Below are 6,000 nucleotides of genomic sequence, written 5' to 3'. Positions count from 1 at the left end.
GATTGTGTAATTTTTTGTGAGAAACCAAAATGGGTATTATTTTTTTTTAATTTTTATATTATTAAATGTGAATTAGGGTTTCCTTGGGATGAGTCTTGGGCCTCCACTTAGCATATCCCTTTTACTATCTTGCACTCCATGTTTTTAAAAGTATTTTATTATTTTATTATATTATTTTAAATTTTATTCTTATTTATTGTTTAATGGACTTTAAACCGTTTTCTATTTGCTCTCTTTATTTCCATGTTGTAAATGTACCTCCGTCCTCCAATTGCTTTACTTTTTTTCTATTATCTTTTGCCTTTTATCTTTAGTTAGTTAGTTGATTGGGATAATTAAATAATTTGACAAATAAAATCAATCTTTCTAATTTTAAACCCTTGATGAGCATCAAGGACTTTTAAAAAACAAAAATAAAACTTTGTAAGATAATATCTCTCTTTAATATACGTTCACCTTCGCGAATAGAATTGACCATTTCAACACCAATCTAAAATATTTCCAAACTTTTCAATCATTTTCAACCAAACCAAATCAAAATTTGATCAACATCAAGTTTTTTTTCAAACATAACGCTTCAAAATTAATCAAATAACTGAATCGTAAACTCGGATAAAAAGTGACGAATTGATGTACTTACAACTTTTCTTCGAATAATTGGATGCAAGATGTACACTTTGTTGTTCAAGCGTTCATATTTCACCAAAGATATTTTATTCAAAATAGGATCAAAATGGGTGAATGAATGCAATTCTGATCAGTCACCATATGTGTTATATTTATCATCATTTAAACGTCCAAGAATTAGGTGAAATGTGTTATTTATATCTTAATTCCTAGTTACTTGAGTCAGTTTTTGTGAAGTCCGTTCTTGTCATGGTTTGACTTCCATAACTATTTTTATGCCTTTGGTGTAGTTTGCATGTTTGAAGAAACAAAGGAAAAATTATTAGATAAAAAATTGGGCTAGAATGCACAATCAAAAGAAAATGGAGAAAAATATAGGTTTCCTGTCCATACGCGTATGGCCTCATGTCATACACGTACGACCTTGTAACCCACCATGTGCAATACACGTAATGGCAGAAGGGTGAAAAACCCAAGTTCCTGCACATATGTGTATATGCCTATGAGGTGTAATCATATGCGTATGGGCGCTAGCAGAAGTAGGCCAAAACCCGTGCAATAGGTTACATGTATGGGACCAGGCCGACCATATGAGCCACCTTGGTCCATAAGTGTATGAGGTGAGTCCATATGCGTATGGAGGCCTTGAAACACTAGAAGACCAATCTTCCCTCTATTTAGCTCCAGAATGCGAAATTCCAAGAGTTGGATGATTTTTTACGGCAAAGAGACATTCTGAAAACTGGAAAACTCAGATTTTCAAGGTGGATGAAGATCTTCAAAAGCTTTTCGTGATTGAAGACTAATTTAGCTATGACTTTTACTACGTTTTCTTTGATTTCTATGAGTAGCTAAACTCCCCAAACCTAGGGGGTGTCCCTGATTTGGATTTTTTTTTGATGATTTTATCTTAAATCTTGCAATGACAACAATTTGGCATATTTGATTTACTTTTAATTTATGCTCAATGCTTCCTCTTTCAGAAAATTGAGGATTTGTTTATGATTGATTATTAGGCCGGATTGTCAGTGTCAATGCTCAATTTACTAGCTGAGAGGTACCACACACTCCTATATTATTAACAAGTACACAATTCCTACAAAAACCTCTCCTACAAATACTCGTTATGGTATTTTTTATGCCAAGTATTTTTTTTACTCTCGTTTGTTATTTTGTCAAAAAAAAAAAACAAAATTAAATAAAAAGCTATTATCATTAATTGAACTTTTATTTTTGTAAGGTAACCATATTCTCCAACATTTAATTTATTTATTTATTTTGGAAATTTTACTATGTTATTATAAATGATAAAATAAAACCTGTTAATGTAAACTATAAAATTATATAAAATTCTATTAAATATTATTTGTAACTATAAAGGATTAAGCGTGACACCACAAGACATTGTGAGATAGACAATATTGTATCTCTTAAGAAATTTCTTGTTGGTTTGTCGATTAACATGTATAAGAAGTAACATTGGTTTTACTTCATATGATTCAGAGTTTCTTTTAATGAATCTGTTCAACAAAATGATTACACCAAAACCATATAACTAATTAACACTGAAATTAATATTTTCATGGTAGAAAAATAGTTATAATATAAAATAATGTTATGTAGTCATAAATAACTTTCTAAAAATATTTTTTAAAATCAATTTTATTGTCAAATTTTCCGTAAATTCGAAATGATTTTTACTATTATTGAAACTAATGAATACATGAAAACACCTCATACGTCTTTAAAAAGATTCAACAAATGTATTGTATCCTAAAAAAAAGGTAGGAAACATATCATATCAACACATTAAAGGTTGTTCTAACCTTATAGATTTCAACTATAAAAGTAGTCACGATGAAAGATCTAAACATCTTCAAAAAGAGATATTCAATAAATTTTTGATTTCAAAAGCTTCTCAACAAGGATCAAATTGTCACTATGGTATCTTATGTGGTACACATTTTATTCTTATTAATTTCCTAACACGTTTCAAACAGTTATTTTAATGTTCATCTATAAATTTACACTAAATAGTAACATTACAAGCATTATTCATAACTAATTATATATCAATAATAATTCATGTGTACGTAAACATGAGAATGATATCTATATCATTTATTTATTGGTTATCAACCATGATGATGCTACCAAGCAGAACTTACTCACAAACACTAATGTCTCAAAAACTTAACCAATCAGCTACATACATGTCAAAAAAGTTTGAAGTGGGGCCTGGAGAAGTTGCATCCAAATTAATGTTTGATATTGAGTTTCCAAGGGGTCATATTGGATTTAAAAGTTTTGATGTTGATCTAGTTGATGAACAAGGGAAGTCTGTACCATTGCATGAAGCTTACCTCCATCATTATTTTGCTGTAAAAGTTATCGTAAAAAAGAATATGTCATTGTCACACAATCATAATGATCATATCAAAACTTCCGGGGATCCCATTCTCAGAAGAAATGATGGGATGTGCAACAATGGCATTCTTCCATAATATTGGGGTTTTGGAAGTGAAACACGAGGAACAAGTACAAAAATTCCTGATCCATTTGCAGTTGAGCATGGTAACCCTGCAAATATTCCAGAAGGATGGGAAGAGAAATGGGTATTTACCCTCATGGTCATTGATACACGTGGCATAGAAAATAAGAGAAGTTGCACTGAATGTAGGTGTGACCAATTTAATCTCCCAGAGGATTTTTATGATGTGTCAAAAGATATCCATGGAAAACCATTGACACCTAAATATAAAGGAGGAATTTTTTGCTGTCAAGATAGCTTTCGGTGCAAATTGAAAAATGGGTTTGAAGCACCAAGGAGAAAGCTTCCACTAAGATACAAAGTAACATGGGTAGATTGGGACCAACACCAAATTCCACTTAGATTTTATATACTCGATTCCACAGATTGTGTGCTGACAAATGGTTCCCAAATAATCCATGACTGTCTGGTAACAAAATAATTTCTTGAAAAATATTTTGTTTTTCCATTTCATAATTTTTGAAATATTTCCCTACATATTTAGCGCTCATATGGTTAAGTTGTGATACTTAGGAGTATGATAATTAGGGTTGAAACCCTAATTACAAACATAACATATTAACAACTAACATTTGTCTAAAAATATTTTAAATTCAAATATTCATGATAATGTGTATTACTATTTTTAAAAGTATAGTAGTATATTGGTTACTCTATATATTGAAGAAAGTTATCCAAAAATATTTCTTTTTTTGATGCAGACTGAGTATACTATTCCAAAAAGTAATAGTAGTGACCCTTTCCATGTTCAAAAATTAAGTATTCCTATGGAAAAAGGCGGTTATCTTATCTACGGCACTGCTCATATGCACACAGGTGTTGTTAATGCAACACTATACGGACATGTACAATTTTTAAAATTAAATTTACTATGTTTTTTTCAATAAAATCATGTTTACTTAGCTTATTCTTTGAGTGACAATAAATTTTCTTAATTTTATATGTATTTTCAAAATAATCTTCTGGTGGTGAATGAATAATCTCTAATTTTTATTTATTTATTTTGCATTAACTAATTAGGACGGAAGAATATTGTGTACATCAACACCGAGATATGGAACAGGAAATGAAGCAGGGAACGAGAATGGTTATGCAGTTGGAATGTCTGTATGTTATCCAAAACCAGATTCGATCAAGATTAAAGATGGTGAAAATGTAACAGTAGAATCAAGATATAAAAATGAGTTTATCACTGGAGCAATGGGACATATGTATGTTTATTTGGCTGATCAATTACCACTCGACACAAAGATATAAGATCCTATGAATTTATAATTGTTAGATATAGAATTTCTTTATTGTATATATATATATTATTGAATTAACAAGTGATTGAGGTCGTGGGATTAATAAGTTTATATTTTAAATTTTATTGGTATAGTTTTGTATTATGATTTAATTTCCTCATGAGCTATCTAAGATATGAATGTTAAGACAAAAACAACTATTATTATTATTTTTTAATTGCATTTGATTACCATAAGAAATTTGTAATTAATATCTTTCTTCCATATCAAACAATTTCTTCATTAACCATTAAACATTCTCGCGTCATTGGCTTTTGATAAAATTAATATTTTAAAAACCACACCGGTCATGAAACCGGTGGGGGTATTAGGTCACAGGTTCATTGGTCGAACCATTGGGTCATTAGTCAAACCACATGACTAAACCAGATAACTTGATTGAATAAATCGATCTGTATGTTAAAACTATATGGTTATTAAACTGATCGAACCGAATGACTCTGTCTCCAAAAAAATCATGACACCTATAATATTTCAAAATATCATAATTTCACAAGTTCATTCTATAAATTCAAATTCTAAACATAATCATCTCACACGACAAAATATAAGTTTTGAACAAAGTCTACTTCTTTTTTTTGAAAAATATTCAAAACGACCATGGTTTTCTAAAACTTCCAGTTCGCTTGTTTTTACCAATTTTGGGTGATTTTGACCGGTTTTTACTATTTGAATAGCCTACCCGATTTAACAACCCAGCCAAACCGATGACCCATTAGATTTTTAAAACACTAGTTAAAATAGAAATCAAAGAATATTAGAGCTCAAAAGAATATTAAAGAGAAAATATTTAAATAATCTATATTTTGAAAATAATATGTTTTTTTAATGTGTGGGAGCCCAAATAATTATGACCATACAAGTATTTTACCTTCATTGATACGCTAACAACTATGTATTCTAGACTCACGATGAGTTCCTTTTTAACGTGTTAACAATTTAGAACCACTTAATAATAGAGCGACTCACGATGAGTTCCTTTTTTCCTCCGGCGAGTCCGGGGAAGAGTACGGCAGAGATAGATTTGCAAGAAAGGAGTACAAAAAAAGTTAAAGAGACGGAGCATGGAGAAGGAGTCGGTGATAGTACAAATTTTGCTGGGAAGGGTATATCTTTCAGAGATATAATCACGGGAAGGAATAATGATGATATGGAGGAAGAACGGAATGAGGAAAATGAGGATGACGAGGTTTTGGAAGAAGAGCTTGGGAACATCCAAGTGAAGGAGATGATGGTTGGAGGTTATGAATGTCCAACTTTTGTATATTCTGCAGAAGAAGAAAAAAGAATACGTAGACCTTGGCGTAGAGGTGTCATTGTCAAGTTGCTGGGAAGAAGAATAGGCTACAAAGCTCTGGAGAATAAATTGAATTAGATGTGGGTGCGCAAAGGCGTCATTAGCATTATCGATCTAAGCAATGACTATTACTTGGTGTCTTTCTCACATGAAGATGATAAGATCGCGGCCATGGCAAATGGACCATGGTTTATCTATGATCACTACTTAACAGTCAA

At 31.0% G+C, this 6,000-nt stretch overlaps 1 pseudogene; it reads left to right on the top strand.

Annotated features, from left to right (window-relative positions):
- The first annotated feature begins 2,726 nt into the window (after positions 1-2,726).
- Positions 2,727-4,435, top strand: LOC131656490 (uncharacterized; annotated as a pseudogene).
- Positions 4,436-6,000: the final 1,565 nt, after the last annotated feature.

This window comes from Vicia villosa, linkage group LG1 (assembly GCF_029867415.1).
Source record: "Vicia villosa cultivar HV-30 ecotype Madison, WI linkage group LG1, Vvil1.0, whole genome shotgun sequence".
Classification (NCBI taxonomy): Eukaryota; Viridiplantae; Streptophyta; class Magnoliopsida; order Fabales; family Fabaceae; genus Vicia; species Vicia villosa.
This window is presented reverse-complemented; position numbering and strand designations above follow the sequence as displayed.